General features: G+C 41.4%; 19 non-coding genes across 19 annotated transcripts; all 19 read left to right on the plus strand.

The window, feature by feature from the left end:
- The first annotated feature begins 2137 nt into the window (after positions 1–2137).
- On the plus strand, positions 2138–2220 carry trnal-cag (transfer RNA leucine (anticodon CAG)). The gene has a single exon. It is a non-coding gene; the product is annotated as a tRNA-Leu (tRNA).
- Positions 2221–2526: 306 nt separating this feature from the next.
- trnas-aga (transfer RNA serine (anticodon AGA)) lies at positions 2527–2608 on the plus strand. Its single transcript has one exon. It is a non-coding gene; the product is annotated as a tRNA-Ser (tRNA).
- A 1357-nt stretch (positions 2609–3965) lies between these two features.
- Positions 3966–4048, plus strand: trnal-cag (transfer RNA leucine (anticodon CAG)). The gene has a single exon. It is a non-coding gene; the product is annotated as a tRNA-Leu (tRNA).
- A 306-nt stretch (positions 4049–4354) lies between these two features.
- Positions 4355–4436, plus strand: trnas-aga (transfer RNA serine (anticodon AGA)). The gene has a single exon. It is a non-coding gene; the product is annotated as a tRNA-Ser (tRNA).
- A 1356-nt stretch (positions 4437–5792) lies between these two features.
- Positions 5793–5875, plus strand: trnal-cag (transfer RNA leucine (anticodon CAG)). The gene has a single exon. It is a non-coding gene; the product is annotated as a tRNA-Leu (tRNA).
- A 306-nt stretch (positions 5876–6181) lies between these two features.
- Positions 6182–6263, plus strand: trnas-aga (transfer RNA serine (anticodon AGA)). Its single transcript has one exon. It is a non-coding gene; the product is annotated as a tRNA-Ser (tRNA).
- Positions 6264–7620: 1357 nt separating this feature from the next.
- On the plus strand, positions 7621–7703 carry trnal-cag (transfer RNA leucine (anticodon CAG)). The gene has a single exon. It is a non-coding gene; the product is annotated as a tRNA-Leu (tRNA).
- A 306-nt stretch (positions 7704–8009) lies between these two features.
- On the plus strand, positions 8010–8091 carry trnas-aga (transfer RNA serine (anticodon AGA)). Its single transcript has one exon. It is a non-coding gene; the product is annotated as a tRNA-Ser (tRNA).
- Positions 8092–9448: 1357 nt separating this feature from the next.
- trnal-cag (transfer RNA leucine (anticodon CAG)) lies at positions 9449–9531 on the plus strand. The gene has a single exon. It is a non-coding gene; the product is annotated as a tRNA-Leu (tRNA).
- Positions 9532–9837: 306 nt separating this feature from the next.
- Positions 9838–9919, plus strand: trnas-aga (transfer RNA serine (anticodon AGA)). Its single transcript has one exon. It is a non-coding gene; the product is annotated as a tRNA-Ser (tRNA).
- Positions 9920–11328: 1409 nt separating this feature from the next.
- On the plus strand, positions 11329–11411 carry trnal-cag (transfer RNA leucine (anticodon CAG)). The gene has a single exon. It is a non-coding gene; the product is annotated as a tRNA-Leu (tRNA).
- Positions 11412–11717: 306 nt separating this feature from the next.
- Positions 11718–11799, plus strand: trnas-aga (transfer RNA serine (anticodon AGA)). The gene has a single exon. It is a non-coding gene; the product is annotated as a tRNA-Ser (tRNA).
- A 1357-nt stretch (positions 11800–13156) lies between these two features.
- On the plus strand, positions 13157–13239 carry trnal-cag (transfer RNA leucine (anticodon CAG)). Its single transcript has one exon. It is a non-coding gene; the product is annotated as a tRNA-Leu (tRNA).
- Positions 13240–13545: 306 nt separating this feature from the next.
- trnas-aga (transfer RNA serine (anticodon AGA)) lies at positions 13546–13627 on the plus strand. The gene has a single exon. It is a non-coding gene; the product is annotated as a tRNA-Ser (tRNA).
- Positions 13628–14984: 1357 nt separating this feature from the next.
- Positions 14985–15067, plus strand: trnal-cag (transfer RNA leucine (anticodon CAG)). Its single transcript has one exon. It is a non-coding gene; the product is annotated as a tRNA-Leu (tRNA).
- A 306-nt stretch (positions 15068–15373) lies between these two features.
- Positions 15374–15455, plus strand: trnas-aga (transfer RNA serine (anticodon AGA)). Its single transcript has one exon. It is a non-coding gene; the product is annotated as a tRNA-Ser (tRNA).
- Positions 15456–16812: 1357 nt separating this feature from the next.
- trnal-cag (transfer RNA leucine (anticodon CAG)) lies at positions 16813–16895 on the plus strand. The gene has a single exon. It is a non-coding gene; the product is annotated as a tRNA-Leu (tRNA).
- Positions 16896–17201: 306 nt separating this feature from the next.
- Positions 17202–17283, plus strand: trnas-aga (transfer RNA serine (anticodon AGA)). Its single transcript has one exon. It is a non-coding gene; the product is annotated as a tRNA-Ser (tRNA).
- A 917-nt stretch (positions 17284–18200) lies between these two features.
- Positions 18201–18282, plus strand: trnas-aga (transfer RNA serine (anticodon AGA)). Its single transcript has one exon. It is a non-coding gene; the product is annotated as a tRNA-Ser (tRNA).
- Positions 18283–20507: the final 2225 nt, after the last annotated feature.

A 20507-nucleotide genomic window follows, 5' to 3' on the forward strand; every position in this document is an offset into this window, starting at 1 on the left:
TTACAGTGGGGCAAAAACGTATTTAGTCAGCCACCAATTGCAAGTTCTCCCACTTAAATTTGAGAGGCCTGTAATTTGCATCATAGGTACACTTCAACTATGACAGACAAAATGAGGAAAAAAAATCCAGAAAATCACATTGTAGGATTTTTAATGATTTTTTTTTACAAATTATGGTGGAAAATAAGTATTTGGTCAATAACAAAAGTTTATCTCAATACTTTCTCATTGCCAACAAAGGGTATATAACAAAGGTCAAACGTTTTCTGTAAGTCTTCACAAGGTTTTCACACACAGTTGCTGGTATTTTGGCCCATTTCTCCATACAGATCTCCTCTAGAGCAGTGATGTTTTGTGGCTGTTGCTGGGCAACACGGACTTTCAAGATTTTCTATGGGGTTGAGATCTGGAGACTGGCTAGGCCACTCCAGGACCTTGAAATGCTTCTTACAAAGCCACTCTTTCGTTGCCCGGGCGGTGTTTGGGATCATTGTCATGCTGAAAGACCCAGCCACGTTTCATCTTTAATACCCTTGCTGATGGAGGTTTTCACTCAATCTCACGATACATGGCCCCATTCTTTCCTTTACACGGATCAGTCGTCCTGGTCCCTTTGCAGAAAATCAGGGAAAGAATAAAAAATGTGTTGTTGCTGTAAGCTATGCCTACTGGCCCATTCACTGCTAACAAGCCTGTTTTCTGTCACAGTTGTCGTGGCTGAGTGGATAAGGCGATGGACTAGGATTGGGATCTTCCTGCGCAGTTTTGAATCCTGCCATCAAAGAAAATGTCTTTTTTTTACCCCTCCGGAGGTGGAAGTTTAGTCGTGTTTCTTATATCAATCACAGCCTCTCAGATCTCCACAAGTACATAGGGATTAGTTGTCCATTTGGGATAGGACTGCAGGACATCTATCCCACCTCACAACTTTACACACCTGGTTATCCATCTTTCTAGCTCTATAGGCCACAGTAGCATAGGTTACAGGTTTGAAGTCAAGCCACAGATTTCAGGTGAGATCCCATGATACACTCAACAATACAAGAACACGATTCTCATGAATAACCATTAAGCCATTTGCTAAGATTTCCCCCATTTTGACATGTGGAAACCTGTTGTCACTCTTACCCTGACGGGAAGCTCCAGACACTTTTTTGGTCCTATCTGAGGCATTTTTAAATTAATGTCAAATTGGCCATATTCTGAAGACACTCTTATAGTCTGCAGGGTAATCGAACTGGCCACATCTAAAGTCAAGCCACAGGTAACAGGTGAGAAACCTTGATAAACCCTAAAAGAAAAAAACACGATTGTGTTGAAAATAACCATTAAGTCATTCAGGTCGCAGACTCCCCTATAGGCATGGTTTGAAACCCACTCCTGACAACTTTTTAGCGCCTGCATGTCATGTACCTTTGTAAAATCCAGTTGAAAAATAAATGACTTAAGGTAACGTAAATGACACCTAGTTAATATGAGTAGTGAATAACTATCGTCTTTTTAATATTCTGCAAAAACAGCTAGTTGGTGAGAGGCTGAAAGAGAATTGCAAGAATCGCGCAATAATCACAGGCGGGCCACAAACAGGCAAATAACAAAAAGCATCTCGGAACGCACAACTCGTCGGTCGTTGTCAGTGGATTGAATTGGCGGGAAGAACAAAAATATCGTCTGCAGGGGAATCGAAGTCGCCGCATCTAATGTCAAGTCACAGGTGAGCTGCCTTGTTAAACCCTAAAAATAAATAATAACACGATTGCGTTGAAATGACCCATTAAGCCATTTGTAAGGATTTCCCCCATGTGGACCTGTTGTCACTCTTACCCTGATGGTTGCTGATATTTCCAGACACTTTTTCAGTCTTATCTGAGGAATTTTATCATTTATATCAGAATGGCCATATTCTGATGCCAGTTTAGCGCTCATTCAATGACGATTTACTACTCTTTCCCATTGAAGGCCATATTGAGGTTAAATCAATGACTGGACTTTTTAATTTATAAAAACAAATGACTATTGAAAGTGCAAGTCAGTATCGTGCATAGTTGTTCTGGTCTCTGTGGTGATTTTAGAGCGTTGTTCATATTTCTACTTTTACCGCATACACTTTAACCCGATACCCAGTTACTGTGCTGTAGTCAGGATGGCCGAGCGGTCTAAGGCGCTGCGTTCAGGTCGCAGTCTCCCATGGAGGCGTGGGTTCAAATCCCACTTCTGACAGTTTTTTAGTGCCTCTCAGGAGTCATGCTGCTCAGCAGTAATAATAAGAATGATGAAATAACAACTTCACACAGTGAAATAACAATTCATAATAAACACTCTCAAATGCAGACCTTCTGGAGCTGAGCAAAGATCAAGGTTAAATAAGAAAACAGCTGGACTTAATAACAAATGAATGAGGGGAACATTTTGTGTTATTGCATTATAATGAGTTACTGCATTATCTTTCAGTTGTTAAATTTCACTTTCTGTAGGCTATGCCTGTTGGCCCATTCACTCCTAACAAGCCTGTTTTCTTCTGTCAACGTTGTCGTGGCCGAGTGGTTAAGGCGATGGACTAGAAATCCATTAGGATCTTCCTGCGCAGGTTCAAATCCTGCCGACAACGAAAATGCATTTTTTTGACCCCTCCGGAGGTTGAAGTTTAGTCGTGTTTCTTATACCAATCGCATCCTCTCAGATCTCCGCAAGTACATAGGGATTAGTTGTCCATTTGGGATAGGACTGCAGGCCATCTATCCCACTTCACACCTTTACACACCTGGTTATCCAGCCTTCTAGCTCTATAGGCCACAGTAGCATAGGTTACAGGTTTGTAGTCAAGCCACAGATTTCAGGTGAGATCCCATGATACACTCAACAATACAACAACACGATTCTCATGAATAACCATTAAGCCATTTGCTAAGATTTCCCCCATTTTGACATGTGGAAACCTGTTGTCACTCTTACCCTGACGGGAAGCTCCAGACACTTTTTTGGTCCTATCTGAGGCATTTTTAAATTCATGTCAAATTGGCCATATTCTGAAGACACTCTTATAGTCTGCAGGGTAATCGAACTGGCCACATCTAAAGTCAAGCCACAGGTAACAGGTGAGAAACCTTGTTAAACCCTAAAAGAAAAAGAAAAACTTGATTGCATTGAAAATAACCATTAAGTCATTCAGGTCGCAGACTCCCCTATAGGCATGGTTTGAAACCCCCTCCTGACAACGTTTTAGCGCCTGCATGTCATGCACCTTTGTAAAATCCAGTTGAAAAATAAATGACTTAAGGTAATGTAAATGACACCTAGTTAATATGAGTAGTGAATAACTATCGTCTTTTTAATATTCTGCAAAAACAGCTAGTTGGTGAGAGGCTGAAAGAGAATTGCAAGAATCGCGCAATAATCACAGGCGGGCCACAAACAGGCAAATAACAAAAAGCATCTCGGAACGCACAACTCGTCGGTCGTTGTCAGTGGATTGAATTGGCGGGAAGAACAAAAATATCGTCTGCAGGGGAATCGAAGTCGCCGCATCTAATGTCAAGTCACAGGTGAGCTGCCTTGTTAAACCCTAAAAATAAATAATAACACGATTGCGTTGAAATGACCCATTAAGCCATTTGTAAGGATTTCCCCCATGTGGACCTGTTGTCACTCTTACCCTGATGGTTGCTGATATTTCCAGACACTTTTTCAGTCTTATCTGAGGAATTTTATCATTTATATCAGAATGGCCATATTCTGATGCCAGTTTAGCGCTCATTCAATGACGATTTACTACTCTTTCCCATTGAAGGCCATATTGAGGTTAAATCAATGACTGGACTTTTTAATTTATAAAAACAAATGACTATTGAAAGTGCAAGTCAGTATCGTGCATAGTTGTTCTGGTCTCTGTGGTGATTTTAGAGCGTTGTTCATATTTCTACTTTTACCGCATACACTTTAACCCGATACCCAGTTACTGTGCTGTAGTCAGGATGGCCGAGCGGTCTAAGGCGCTGCGTTCAGGTCGCAGTCTCCCATGGAGGCGTGGGTTCAAATCCCACTTCTGACAGTTTTTTAGTGCCTCTCAGGAGTCATGCTGCTCAGCAGTAATAATAAGAATGATGAAATAACAACTTCACACAGTGAAATAACAATTCATAATAAACACTCTCAAATGCAGACCTTCTGGAGCTGAGCAAAGATCAAGGTTAAATAAGAAAACAGCTGGACTTAATAACAAATGAATGAGGGGAACATTTTGTGTTATTGCATTATAATGAGTTACTGCATTATCTTTCAGTTGTTAAATTTCACTTTCTGTAGGCTATGCCTGTTGGCCCATTCACTCCTAACAAGCCTGTTTTCTTCTGTCAACGTTGTCGTGGCCGAGTGGTTAAGGCGATGGACTAGAAATCCATTAGGATCTTCCTGCGCAGGTTCAAATCCTGCCGACAACGAAAATGCATTTTTTTGACCCCTCCGGAGGTTGAAGTTTAGTCGTGTTTCTTATACCAATCGCATCCTCTCAGATCTCCGCAAGTACATAGGGATTAGTTGTCCATTTGGGATAGGACTGCAGGCCATCTATCCCACTTCACACCTTTACACACCTGGTTATCCAGCCTTCTAGCTCTATAGGCCACAGTAGCATAGGTTACAGGTTTGTAGTCAAGCCACAGATTTCAGGTGAGATCCCATGATACACTCAACAATACAACAACACGATTCTCATGAATAACCATTAAGCCATTTGCTAAGATTTCCCCCATTTTGACATGTGGAAACCTGTTGTCACTCTTACCCTGACGGGAAGCTCCAGACACTTTTTTGGTCCTATCTGAGGCATTTTTAAATTCATGTCAAATTGGCCATATTCTGAAGACACTCTTATAGTCTGCAGGGTAATCGAACTGGCCACATCTAAAGTCAAGCCACAGGTAACAGGTGAGAAACCTTGTTAAACCCTAAAAGAAAAAGAAAAACTGATTGCATTGAAAATAACCATTAAGTCATTCAGGTCGCAGACTCCCCTATAGGCATGGTTTGAAACCCCCTCCTGACAACGTTTTAGCGCCTGCATGTCATGCACCTTTGTAAAATCCAGTTGAAAAATAAATGACTTAAGGTAATGTAAATGACACCTAGTTAATATGAGTAGTGAATAACTATCGTCTTTTTAATATTCTGCAAAAACAGCTAGTTGGTGAGAGGCTGAAAGAGAATTGCAAGAATCGCGCAATAATCACAGGCGGGCCACAAACAGGCAAATAACAAAAAGCATCTCGGAACGCACAACTCGTCGGTCGTTGTCAGTGGATTGAATTGGCGGGAAGAACAAAAATATCGTCTGCAGGGGAATCGAAGTCGCCGCATCTAATGTCAAGTCACAGGTGAGCTGCCTTGTTAAACCCTAAAAATAAATAATAACACGATTGCGTTGAAATGACCCATTAAGCCATTTGTAAGGATTTCCCCCATGTGGACCTGTTGTCACTCTTACCCTGATGGTTGCTGATATTTCCAGACACTTTTTCAGTCTTATCTGAGGAATTTTATCATTTATATCAGAATGGCCATATTCTGATGCCAGTTTAGCGCTCATTCAATGACGATTTACTACTCTTTCCCATTGAAGGCCATATTGAGGTTAAATCAATGACTGGACTTTTTAATTTATAAAAACAAATGACTATTGAAAGTGCAAGTCAGTATCGTGCATAGTTGTTCTGGTCTCTGTGGTGATTTTAGAGCGTTGTTCATATTTCTACTTTTACCGCATACACTTTAACCCGATACCCAGTTACTGTGCTGTAGTCAGGATGGCCGAGCGGTCTAAGGCGCTGCGTTCAGGTCGCAGTCTCCCATGGAGGCGTGGGTTCAAATCCCACTTCTGACAGTTTTTTAGTGCCTCTCAGGAGTCATGCTGCTCAGCAGTAATAATAAGAATGATGAAATAACAACTTCACACAGTGAAATAACAATTCATAATAAACACTCTCAAATGCAGACCTTCTGGAGCTGAGCAAAGATCAAGGTTAAATAAGAAAACAGCTGGACTTAATAACAAATGAATGAGGGGAACATTTTGTGTTATTGCATTATAATGAGTTACTGCATTATCTTTCAGTTGTTAAATTTCACTTTCTGTAGGCTATGCCTGTTGGCCCATTCACTCCTAACAAGCCTGTTTTCTTCTGTCAACGTTGTCGTGGCCGAGTGGTTAAGGCGATGGACTAGAAATCCATTAGGATCTTCCTGCGCAGGTTCAAATCCTGCCGACAACGAAAATGCATTTTTTTGACCCCTCCGGAGGTTGAAGTTTAGTCGTGTTTCTTATACCAATCGCATCCTCTCAGATCTCCGCAAGTACATAGGGATTAGTTGTCCATTTGGGATAGGACTGCAGGCCATCTATCCCACTTCACACCTTTACACACCTGGTTATCCAGCCTTCTAGCTCTATAGGCCACAGTAGCATAGGTTACAGGTTTGTAGTCAAGCCACAGATTTCAGGTGAGATCCCATGATACACTCAACAATACAACAACACGATTCTCATGAATAACCATTAAGCCATTTGCTAAGATTTCCCCCATTTTGACATGTGGAAACCTGTTGTCACTCTTACCCTGACGGGAAGCTCCAGACACTTTTTTGGTCCTATCTGAGGCATTTTTAAATTCATGTCAAATTGGCCATATTCTGAAGACACTCTTATAGTCTGCAGGGTAATCGAACTGGCCACATCTAAAGTCAAGCCACAGGTAACAGGTGAGAAACCTTGTTAAACCCTAAAAGAAAAAGAAAAACTCGATTGCATTGAAAATAACCATTAAGTCATTCAGGTCGCAGACTCCCCTATAGGCATGGTTTGAAACCCCCTCCTGACAACGTTTTAGCGCCTGCATGTCATGCACCTTTGTAAAATCCAGTTGAAAAATAAATGACTTAAGGTAATGTAAATGACACCTAGTTAATATGAGTAGTGAATAACTATCGTCTTTTTAATATTCTGCAAAAACAGCTAGTTGGTGAGAGGCTGAAAGAGAATTGCAAGAATCGCGCAATAATCACAGGCGGGCCACAAACAGGCAAATAACAAAAAGCATCTCGGAACGCACAACTCGTCGGTCGTTGTCAGTGGATTGAATTGGCGGGAAGAACAAAAATATCGTCTGCAGGGGAATCGAAGTCGCCGCATCTAATGTCAAGTCACAGGTGAGCTGCCTTGTTAAACCCTAAAAATAAATAATAACACGATTGCGTTGAAATGACCCATTAAGCCATTTGTAAGGATTTCCCCCATGTGGACCTGTTGTCACTCTTACCCTGATGGTTGCTGATATTTCCAGACACTTTTTCAGTCTTATCTGAGGAATTTTATCATTTATATCAGAATGGCCATATTCTGATGCCAGTTTAGCGCTCATTCAATGACGATTTACTACTCTTTCCCATTGAAGGCCATATTGAGGTTAAATCAATGACTGGACTTTTTAATTTATAAAAACAAATGACTATTGAAAGTGCAAGTCAGTATCGTGCATAGTTGTTCTGGTCTCTGTGGTGATTTTAGAGCGTTGTTCATATTTCTACTTTTACCGCATACACTTTAACCCGATACCCAGTTACTGTGCTGTAGTCAGGATGGCCGAGCGGTCTAAGGCGCTGCGTTCAGGTCGCAGTCTCCCATGGAGGCGTGGGTTCAAATCCCACTTCTGACAGTTTTTTAGTGCCTCTCAGGAGTCATGCTGCTCAGCAGTAATAATAAGAATGATGAAATAACAACTTCACACAGTGAAATAACAATTCATAATAAACACTCTCAAATGCAGACCTTCTGGAGCTGAGCAAAGATCAAGGTTAAATAAGAAAACAGCTGGACTTAATAACAAATGAATGAGGGGAACATTTTGTGTTATTGCATTATAATGAGTTACTGCATTATCTTTCAGTTGTTAAATTTCACTTTCTGTAGGCTATGCCTGTTGGCCCATTCACTCCTAACAAGCCTGTTTTCTTCTGTCAACGTTGTCGTGGCCGAGTGGTTAAGGCGATGGACTAGAAATCCATTAGGATCTTCCTGCGCAGGTTCAAATCCTGCCGACAACGAAAATGCATTTTTTTGACCCCTCCGGAGGTTGAAGTTTAGTCGTGTTTCTTATACCAATCGCATCCTCTCAGATCTCCGCAAGTACATAGGGATTAGTTGTCCATTTGGGATAGGACTGCAGGCCATCTATCCCACTTCACACCTTTACACACCTGGTTATCCAGCCTTCTAGCTCTATAGGCCACAGTAGCATAGGTTACAGGTTTGTAGTCAAGCCACAGATTTCAGGTGAGATCCCATGATACACTCAACAATACAACAACACGATTCTCATGAATAACCATTAAGCCATTTGCTAAGATTTCCCCCATTTTGACATGTGGAAACCTGTTGTCACTCTTACCCTGACGGGAAGCTCCAGACACTTTTTTGGTCCTATCTGAGGCATTTTTAAATTCATGTCAAATTGGCCATATTCTGAAGACACTCTTATAGTCTGCAGGGTAATCGAACTGGCCACATCTAAAGTCAAGCCACAGGTAACAGGTGAGAAACCTTGTTAAACCCTAAAAGAAAAAGAAAAACTCGATTGCATTGAAAATAACCATTAAGTCATTCAGGTCGCAGACTCCCCTATAGGCATGGTTTGAAACCCCCTCCTGACAACGTTTTAGCGCCTGCATGTCATGCACCTTTGTAAAATCCAGTTGAAAAATAAATGACTTAAGGTAATGTAAATGACACCTAGTTAATATGAGTAGTGAATAACTATCGTCTTTTTAATATTCTGCAAAAACAGCTAGTTGGTGAGAGGCTGAAAGAGAATTGCAAGAATCGCGCAATAATCACAGGCGGGCCACAAACAGGCAAATAACAAAAAGCATCTCGGAACGCACAACTCGTCGGTCGTTGTCAGTGGATTGAATTGGCGGGAAGAACAAAAATATCGTCTGCAGGGGAATCGAAGTCGCCGCATCTAATGTCAAGTCACAGGTGAGCTGCCTTGTTAAACCCTAAAAATAAATAATAACACGATTGCGTTGAAATGACCCATTAAGCCATTTGTAAGGATTTCCCCCATGTGGACCTGTTGTCACTCTTACCCTGATGGTTGCTGATATTTCCAGACACTTTTTCAGTCTTATCTGAGGAATTTTATCATTTATATCAGAATGGCCATATTCTGATGCCAGTTTAGCGCTCATTCAATGACGATTTACTACTCTTTCCCATTGAAGGCCATATTGAGGTTAAATCAATGACTGGACTTTTTAATTTATAAAAACAAATGACTATTGAAAGTGCAAGTCAGTATCGTGCATAGTTGTTCTGGTCTCTGTGGTGATTTTAGAGCGTTGTTCATATTTCTACTTTTACCGCATACACTTTAACCCGATACCCAGTTACTGTGCTGTAGTCAGGATGGCCGAGCGGTCTAAGGCGCTGCGTTCAGGTCGCAGTCTCCCATGGAGGCGTGGGTTCAAATCCCACTTCTGACAGTTTTTTAGTGCCTCTCAGGAGTCATGCTGCTCAGCAGTAATAATAAGAATGATGAAATAACAACTTCACACAGTGAAATAACAATTCATAATAAACACTCTCAAATGCAGACCTTCTGGAGCTGAGCAAAGATCAAGGTTAAATAAGAAAACAGCTGGACTTAATAACAAATGAATGAGGGGAACATTTTGTGTTATTGCATTATAATGAGTTACTGCATTATCTTTCAGTTGTTAAATTTCACTTTCTGTAGGCTATGCCTGTTGGCCCATTCACTCCTAACAAGCCTGTTTTCTTCTGTCAACGTTGTCGTGGCCGAGTGGTTAAGGCGATGGACTAGAAATCCATTAGGATCTTCCTGCGCAGGTTCAAATCCTGCCGACAACGAAAATGCATTTTTTTGACCCCTCCGGAGGTTGAAGTTTAGTCGTGTTTCTTATACCAATCGCATCCTCTCAGATCTCCGCAAGTACATAGGGATTAGTTGTCCATTTGGGATAGGACTGCAGGCCATCTATCCCACTTCACACCTTTACACACCTGGTTATCCAGCCTTCTAGCTCTATAGGCCACAGTAGCATAGGTTACAGGTTTGTAGTCAAGCCACAGATTTCAGGTGAGATCCCATGATACACTCAACAATACAACAACACGATTCTCATGAATAACCATTAAGCCATTTGCTAAGATTTCCCCCATTTTGACATGTGGAAACCTGTTGTCACTCTTACCCTGACGGGAAGCTCCAGACACTTTTTTGGTCCTATCTGAGGCATTTTTAAATTCATGTCAAATTGGCCATATTCTGAAGACACTCTTATAGTCTGCAGGGTAATCGAACTGGCCACATCTAAAGTCAAGCCACAGGTAACAGGTGAGAAACCTTGTTAAACCCTAAAAGAAAAAGAAAAACTCGATTGCATTGAAAATAACCATTAAGTCATTCAGGTCGCAGACTCCCCTATAGGCATGGTTTGAAACCCCCTCCTGACAACGTTTTAGCGCCTGCATGTCATGCACCTTTGTAAAATCCAGTTGAAAAATAACCATGACTTAAGGTGACAAAGCGCCTGCATAATGCATGATCCAGTTGAAAAATAAATGACTTAAGGTAATGTAAATGAGACCTTAATATGAGTAGTGAATAACTATCGTCTTTTTAATATTCTGCAAAAACAGCTAGTTGGTGAGAGGCTGAAAGAGAATTGCAAGAATCGCGCAATAATCACAGGCGGGCCACAAACAGGCAAATAACAAAAAGCATCTCGGAACGCACAACTCGTCGGTCGTTGTCAGTGGATTGAATTGGCGGGAAGAACAAAAATATCGTCTGCAGGGGAATCGAAGTCGCCGCATCTAATGTCAAGTCACAGGTGAGCTGCCTTGTTAAACCCTAAAAATAAATAATAACACGATTGCGTTGAAATGACCCATTAAGCCATTTGTAAGGATTTCCCCCATGTGGACCTGTTGTCACTCTTACCCTGATGGTTGCTGATATTTCCAGACACTTTTTCAGTCTTATCTGAGGAATTTTATCATTTATATCAGAATGGCCATATTCTGATGCCAGTTTAGCGCTCATTCAATGACGATTTACTACTCTTTCCCATTGAAGGCCATATTGAGGTTAAATCAATGACTGGACTTTTTAATTTATAAAAACAAATGACTATTGAAAGTGCAAGTCAGTATCGTGCATAGTTGTTCTGGTCTCTGTGGTGATTTTAGAGCGTTGTTCATATTTCTACTTTTACCGCATACACTTTAACCCGATACCCAGTTACTGTGCTGTAGTCAGGATGGCCGAGCGGTCTAAGGCGCTGCGTTCAGGTCGCAGTCTCCCATGGAGGCGTGGGTTCAAATCCCACTTCTGACAGTTTTTTAGTGCCTCTCAGGAGTCATGCTGCTCAGCAGTAATAATAAGAATGATGAAATAACAACTTCACACAGTGAAATAACAATTCATAATAAACACTCTCAAATGCAGACCTTCTGGAGCTGAGCAAAGATCAAGGTTAAATAAGAAAACAGCTGGACTTAATAACAAATGAATGAGGGGAACATTTTGTGTTATTGCATTATAATGAGTTACTGCATTATCTTTCAGTTGTTAAATTTCACTTTCTGTAGGCTATGCCTGTTGGCCCATTCACTCCTAACAAGCCTGTTTTCTTCTGTCAACGTTGTCGTGGCCGAGTGGTTAAGGCGATGGACTAGAAATCCATTAGGATCTTCCTGCGCAGGTTCAAATCCTGCCGACAACGAAAATGCATTTTTTTGACCCCTCCGGAGGTTGAAGTTTAGTCGTGTTTCTTATACCAATCGCATCCTCTCAGATCTCCGCAAGTACATAGGGATTAGTTGTCCATTTGGGATAGGACTGCAGGCCATCTATCCCACTTCACACCTTTACACACCTGGTTATCCAGCCTTCTAGCTCTATAGGCCACAGTAGCATAGGTTACAGGTTTGTAGTCAAGCCACAGATTTCAGGTGAGATCCCATGATACACTCAACAATACAACAACACGATTCTCATGAATAACCATTAAGCCATTTGCTAAGATTTCCCCCATTTTGACATGTGGAAACCTGTTGTCACTCTTACCCTGACGGGAAGCTCCAGACACTTTTTTGGTCCTATCTGAGGCATTTTTAAATTCATGTCAAATTGGCCATATTCTGAAGACACTCTTATAGTCTGCAGGGTAATCGAACTGGCCACATCTAAAGTCAAGCCACAGGTAACAGGTGAGAAACCTTGTTAAACCCTAAAAGAAAAAGAAAAACTTGATTGCATTGAAAATAACCATTAAGTCATTCAGGTCGCAGACTCCCCTATAGGCATGGTTTGAAACCCCCTCCTGACAACGTTTTAGCGCCTGCATGTCATGCACCTTTGTAAAATCCAGTTGAAAAATAAATGACTTAAGGTAATGTAAATGACACCTAGTTAATATGAGTAGTGAATAACTATCGTCTTTTTAATATTCTGCAAAAACAGCTAGTTGGTGAGAGGCTGAAAGAGAATTGCAAGAATCGCGCAATAATCACAGGCGGGCCACAAACAGGCAAATAACAAAAAGCATCTCGGAACGCACAACTCGTCGGTCGTTGTCAGTGGATTGAATTGGCGGGAAGAACAAAAATATCGTCTGCAGGGGAATCGAAGTCGCCGCATCTAATGTCAAGTCACAGGTGAGCTGCCTTGTTAAACCCTAAAAATAAATAATAACACGATTGCGTTGAAATGACCCATTAAGCCATTTGTAAGGATTTCCCCCATGTGGACCTGTTGTCACTCTTACCCTGATGGTTGCTGATATTTCCAGACACTTTTTCAGTCTTATCTGAGGAATTTTATCATTTATATCAGAATGGCCATATTCTGATGCCAGTTTAGCGCTCATTCAATGACGATTTACTACTCTTTCCCATTGAAGGCCATATTGAGGTTAAATCAATGACTGGACTTTTTAATTTATAAAAACAAATGACTATTGAAAGTGCAAGTCAGTATCGTGCATAGTTGTTCTGGTCTCTGTGGTGATTTTAGAGCGTTGTTCATATTTCTACTTTTACCGCATACACTTTAACCCGATACCCAGTTACTGTGCTGTAGTCAGGATGGCCGAGCGGTCTAAGGCGCTGCGTTCAGGTCGCAGTCTCCCATGGAGGCGTGGGTTCAAATCCCACTTCTGACAGTTTTTTAGTGCCTCTCAGGAGTCATGCTGCTCAGCAGTAATAATAAGAATGATGAAATAACAACTTCACACAGTGAAATAACAATTCATAATAAACACTCTCAAATGCAGACCTTCTGGAGCTGAGCAAAGATCAAGGTTAAATAAGAAAACAGCTGGACTTAATAACAAATGAATGAGGGGAACATTTTGTGTTATTGCATTATAATGAGTTACTGCATTATCTTTCAGTTGTTAAATTTCACTTTCTGTAGGCTATGCCTGTTGGCCCATTCACTCCTAACAAGCCTGTTTTCTTCTGTCAACGTTGTCGTGGCCGAGTGGTTAAGGCGATGGACTAGAAATCCATTAGGATCTTCCTGCGCAGGTTCAAATCCTGCCGACAACGAAAATGCATTTTTTTGACCCCTCCGGAGGTTGAAGTTTAGTCGTGTTTCTTATACCAATCGCATCCTCTCAGATCTCCGCAAGTACATAGGGATTAGTTGTCCATTTGGGATAGGACTGCAGGCCATCTATCCCACTTCACACCTTTACACACCTGGTTATCCAGCCTTCTAGCTCTATAGGCCACAGTAGCATAGGTTACAGGTTTGTAGTCAAGCCACAGATTTCAGGTGAGATCCCATGATACACTCAACAATACAACAACACGATTCTCATGAATAACCATTAAGCCATTTGCTAAGATTTCCCCCATTTTGACATGTGGAAACCTGTTGTCACTCTTACCCTGACGGGAAGCTCCAGACACTTTTTTGGTCCTATCTGAGGCATTTTTAAATTCATGTCAAATTGGCCATATTCTGAAGACACTCTTATAGTCTGCAGGGTAATCGAACTGGCCACATCTAAAGTCAAGCCACAGGTAACAGGTGAGAAACCTTGTTAAACCCTAAAAGAAAAAGAAAAACTCGATTGCATTGAAAATAACCATTAAGTCATTCAGGTCGCAGACTCCCCTATAGGCATGGTTTGAAACCCCCTCCTGACAACGTTTTAGCGCCTGCATGTCATGCACCTTTGTAAAATCCAGTTGAAAAATAAATGACTTAAGGTAATGTAAATGACACCTAGTTAATATGAGTAGTGAATAACTATCGTCTTTTTAATATTCTGCAAAAACAGCTAGTTGGTGAGAGGCTGAAAGAGAATTGCAAGAATCGCGCAATAATCACAGGCGGGCCACAAACAGGCAAATAACAAAAAGCATCTCGGAACGCACAACTCGTCGGTCGTTGTCAGTGGATTGAATTGGCGGGAAGAACAAAAATATCGTCTGCAGGGGAATCGAAGTCGCCGCATCTAATGTCAAGTCACAGGTGAGCTGCCTTGTTAAACCCTAAAAATAAATAATAACACGATTGCGTTGAAATGACCCATTAAGCCATTTGTAAGGATTTCCCCCATGTGGACCTGTTGTCACTCTTACCCTGATGGTTGCTGATATTTCCAGACACTTTTTCAGTCTTATCTGAGGAATTTTATCATTTATATCAGAATGGCCATATTCTGATGCCAGTTTAGCGCTCATTCAATGACGATTTACTACTCTTTCCCATTGAAGGCCATATTGAGGTTAAATCAATGACTGGACTTTTTAATTTATAAAAACAAATGACTATTGAAAGTGCAAGTCAGTATCGTGCATAGTTGTTCTGGTCTCTGTGGTGATTTTAGAGCGTTGTTCATATTTCTACTTTTACCGCATACACTTTAACCCGATACCCAGTTACTGTGCTGTAGTCAGGATGGCCGAGCGGTCTAAGGCGCTGCGTTCAGGTCGCAGTCTCCCATGGAGGCGTGGGTTCAAATCCCACTTCTGACAGTTTTTTAGTGCCTCTCAGGAGTCATGCTGCTCAGCAGTAATAATAAGAATGATGAAATAACAACTTCACACAGTGAAATAACAATTCATAATAAACACTCTCAAATGCAGACCTTCTGGAGCTGAGCAAAGATCAAGGTTAAATAAGAAAACAGCTGGACTTAATAACAAATGAATGAGGGGAACATTTTGTGTTATTGCATTATAATGAGTTACTGCATTATCTTTCAGTTGTTAAATTTCACTTTCTGTAGGCTATGCCTGTTGGCCCATTCACTCCTAACAAGCCTGTTTTCTTCTGTCAACGTTGTCGTGGCCGAGTGGTTAAGGCGATGGACTAGAAATCCATTAGGATCTTCCTGCGCAGGTTCAAATCCTGCCGACAACGAAAATGCATTTTTTTGACCCCTCCGGAGGTTGAAGTTTAGTCGTGTTTCTTATACCAATCGCATCCTCTCAGATCTCCGCAAGTACATAGGGATTAGTTGTCCATTTGGGATAGGACTGCAGGCCATCTATCCCACTTCACACCTTTACACACCTGGTTATCCAGCCTTCTAGCTCTATAGGCCACAGTAGCATAGGTTACAGGTTTGTAGTCAAGCCACAGATTTCAGGTGAGATCCCATGATACACTCAACAATACAACAACACGATTCTCATGAATAACCATTAAGCCATTTGCTAAGATTTCCCCCATTTTGACATGTGGAAACCTGTTGTCACTCTTACCCTGACGGGAAGCTCCAGACACTTTTTTGGTCCTATCTGAGGCATTTTTAAATTCATGTCAAATTGGCCATATTCTGAAGACACTCTTATAGTCTGCAGGGTAATCGAACTGGCCACATCTAAAGTCAAGCCACAGGTAACAGGTGAGAAACCTTGTTAAACCCTAAAAGAAAAAGAAAAACTCGATTGCATTGAAAATAACCATTAAGTCATTCAGGTCGCAGACTCCCCTATAGGCATGGTTTGAAACCCCCTCCTGACAACGTTTTAGCGCCTGCATGTCATGCACCTTTGTAAAATCCAGTTGAAAAATAAATGACTTAAGGTAATGTAAATGACACCTAGTTAATATGAGTAGTGAATAACTATCGTCTTTTTAATATTCTGCAAAAACAGCTAGTTGGTGAGAGGCTGAAAGAGAATTGCAAGAATCGCGCAATAATCACAGGCGGGCCACAAACAGGCAAATAACAAAAAGCATCTCGGAACGCACAACTCGTCGGTCGTTGTCAGTGGATTGAATTGGCGGGAAGAACAAAAATATCGTCTGCAGGGGAATCGAAGTCGCCGCATCTAATGTCAAGTCACAGGTGAGCTGCCTTGTTAAACCCTAAAAATAAATAATAACACGATTGCGTTGAAATGACCCATTAAGCCATTTGTAAGGATTTCCCCCATGTGGACCTGTTGTCACTCTTACCCTGATGGTTGCTGATATTTCCAGACACTTTTTCAGTCTTATCTGAGGAATTTTATCATTTATATCAGAATGGCCATATTCTGATGCCAGTTTAGCGCTCATTCAATGACGATTTACTACTCTTTCCCATTGAAGGCCATATTGAGGTTAAATCAATGACTGGACTTTTTAATTTATAAAAACAAATGACTATTGAAAGTGCAAGTCAGTATCGTGCATAGTTGTTCTGGTCTCTGTGGTGATTTTAGAGCGTTGTTCATATTTCTACTTTTACCGCATACACTTTAACCCGATACCCAGTTACTGTGCTGTAGTCAGGATGGCCGAGCGGTCTAAGGCGCTGCGTTCAGGTCGCAGTCTCCCATGGAGGCGTGGGTTCAAATCCCACTTCTGACAGTTTTTTAGTGCCTCTCAGGAGTCATGCTGCTCAGCAGTAATAATAAGAATGATGAAATAACAACTTCACACAGTGAAATAACAATTCATAATAAACACTCTCAAATGCAGACCTTCTGGAGCTGAGCAAAGATCAAGGTTAAATAAGAAAACAGCTGGACTTAATAACAAATGAATGAGGGGAACATTTTGTGTTATTGCATTATAATGAGTTACTGCATTATCTTTCAGTTGTTAAATTTCACTTTCTGTAGGCTATGCCTGTTGGCCCATTCACTCCTAACAAGCCTGTTTTCTTCTGTCAACGTTGTCGTGGCCGAGTGGTTAAGGCGATGGACTAGAAATCCATTAGGATCTTCCTGCGCAGGTTCAAATCCTGCCGACAACGAAAATGCATTTTTTTGACCCCTCCGGAGGTTGAAGTTTAGTCGTGTTTCTTATACCAATCGCATCCTCTCAGATCTCCGCAAGTACATAGGGATTAGTTGTCCATTTGGGATAGGACTGCAGGCCATCTATCCCACTTCACACCTTTACACACCTGGTTATCCAGCCTTCTAGCTCTATAGGCCACAGTAGCATAGGTTACAGGTTTGTAGTCAAGCCACAGATTTCAGGTGAGATCCCATGATACACTCAACAATACAACAACACGATTCTCATGAATAACCATTAAGCCATTTGCTAAGATTTCCCCCATTTTGACATGTGGAAACCTGTTGTCACTCTTACCCTGACGGGAAGCTCCAGACACACTTTTTTGGTCCTATCTGAGGCATTTTTAAATTCATGTCAAATTGGCCATATTCTGAAGACACTCTTATAGTCTGCAGGGTAATCGAACTGGCCACATCTAAAGTCAAGCCACAGGTAACAGATGAGAAACCTTGTTAAACCCTAAAAGAAAAAAAAAAACTTGATTGCATTGAAAATAACCATTAAGTCATTCAGGTCGCAGTCTCCCATGGAGGCGTGGGTTCAAATCCCACTTCTGACAATTGTTTAGTGCCTCTCAGGAGTCATGCTGCTCAGCAGTAATAATAAGAATGATGAAATAACAACTTCACACGGTGAAATAACAATTCATAATGAACACTCTCAAATGCAGACCTTCTGGAGCTGTATCTTAGATCAAGGTTAAATAAGGAAACAGCTGTAATTAATAGCAAATGAATGAGGTGAACATTTTGTGTTATTGCATTATAATGAGTTACTGCATTATCTTTCAGTTGTTAAATTATCACTTTCTGTAGGCTATGCCTGTTGGCCCATTCACTCCTAACAAGCCTGTTTTCTTCTATCAAAGTTGTCGTGGCCGAGTGGTTAAGGTGATGGACTAGAAATCCATTAGGATCTTCCTGCGCAGTTTTGAATCCTGCCGACAACGAAAATGCATTTTTTTGACCCCTCCGGAGGTGGAAGTTTAGTCGTGTTTCTTATACCAATCGCATCACCTCAGATCTCCGCAAGTACATAGGGATTAGTTGTCCATTTGGGATAGGACTGCAGGCCATCTATCCCACTTCACACCATTACACACCTGGTTATCCAGCCTTCTAGCTCTATAGGCCACAGTAGCATAGGTTACAGGTTTGTAGTCAAGCCACAGATTTCAGGTGAGATCCCATGATACACTCAACAATACAACAACACGATTCTCATGAATAACCATTAAGCCATTTGCTAAGTGTTCTTCCATTTTGACATGTGGAAACCTGTTGTCACTCTTACCCTGACGGGAAGCTCCAGACACTTTTTTGGTCCTATCTAAGGCATTTTTAAATTCATGTCAAATTGGCCATATTCTGAAGACACTCTTATAGTCTGCAGGGTAATCGAACTGGCCACATCTAAAGTCAAGCTACAGGTAACAGGTGAGAAACCTTGTTAAACCCTAAAAGAAAAAGAAAAAACTTGATTGCATTGAAAAAACTTGATTGCATTGAAAATAACCATTAAGTCATTCAGGTCATTCAGGTTCAAGAATCTCGGAACGCACAACTCGTCGGTCGTTGTCAGTGGATTGCATTGGCGGGAAGAACAAAAATATCGTCTGCAGGGTAATCGAAGCAATTGGTGAAGGAAAAACAGCTAATAGCTACAATTGTGATGCGTAATGCATTTACTGATATTCCTCCTCTGAAGACGTCGTGGCATTCAGCTTCACCTCAAGTTCATCTGGCAAGGAGATTTCGTTCTCATACAGCATGAATTGTTGATAAACTATGTAGTAGAGGGGAATTGCTTATTACGGCCTACAGAAGCAAACAGTCCATAAATACACAGTACCCATCACCTCAGGGTAATAGTCATTTTACCTTCCTGGTGGTGCCACAGGAGTTCACAGTGAAGTGGAAGTAGGCGACGCGATCGTCACTGTAGGTGGGACCACAGGCGGGGTCGCTCAGGGTCAGCTGACCGGGGTTCAGACCGGGAGCAGACTCCACCTTCACCGCCAGCGCAGTCATCGTTCCGTTAGAGAAACACTCTTGGAGGTGGGGGAGCAAAAGACAGGTAGCCATCAGACCTGGGTTCTGTATTTGTTACACTTAATTGAGCTTGCCGAGCACAGTAGAACCAATGGAATATCACCAAATGTGCAAACCATGCCCATCTGGTTCTCCAGATTGAATTGAAGAATACACCTGAAGTCGTAAAATGTCTAACTAGTAATTTGTTATGCTAACTATCTAGCAAGAGGTTGCATAGCAACATCATCAACTTCCCGTTGACAGGTGAAGAGCTAGTACACGCGACTGAAAGCATTCTGTTCGTTTACAGGTTTGAACAACCTATTTCGTATGTTTTTGCGGTCCTTTTTTGGAACCCTATACGCTTAAATGTTGCGGCATCCTGCAGCACATCTTGCGTGGTTCCGCATAATTCAATGGCACGTTATTTAAGTGTCAGCCAAGACGCAATTTACCACAATCTGCCACCATCTACCACAAACGGTGGCTGCATAAGATCAAAACTTCCAAAAGTAAGAACCACTGTACATCTGACAACTTTATCAGATGTAACATTTTACTGGTTGTCTCAGATAAAAAAAAAAAACACTACTACTTTGTTCTCCTGTACCTCTTCTCCCTGCCTGTTTGATCTTCTAGATTCTCCCCTTCCATCTATGTCCCCAACTGTGGCAAATCCACCCTCGTCTCCTTTTCCACCAAAAAAATGTGTACAGTCTTGTAGGTAGACTCATCACTGATCCTTTCACCTTCATCCATCTCAGACGTACTCTCATCTGGGCTACCTGCACAGCCTACCTCAGTACAGATGTGCAGATCCACCAACCAAACGCACCACTACATTCACTTCCGAAACCGAATGTTTTGATCGAACACAAACATTTTTAAATAATAATAATTCAATGTCCAAAGTCAGATTCGTTGTGATTCAAACTGTATCCCAAATGAGCGTGCTCTGGTATCAATGCTCATCGGGAGAAGTCCTCAACTTCAAAACTTTGTTTTCTACAGCAAAGCTGGCTAACCTTACGTATTCACTACTGCACTTGTTTATTGCAATTGAATGGTAAAAACACTTCCAAGAAACACCCACATCAAACCACACCCCCAAGACAATTCTTGTTTGCCTTCAGTCATAGCC

The sequence above is a fragment of the Oncorhynchus clarkii genome, unplaced genomic scaffold, assembly GCF_045791955.1.
Source record: "Oncorhynchus clarkii lewisi isolate Uvic-CL-2024 unplaced genomic scaffold, UVic_Ocla_1.0 unplaced_contig_1035_pilon_pilon, whole genome shotgun sequence".
Taxonomy (NCBI): domain Eukaryota; kingdom Metazoa; phylum Chordata; class Actinopteri; order Salmoniformes; family Salmonidae; genus Oncorhynchus; species Oncorhynchus clarkii.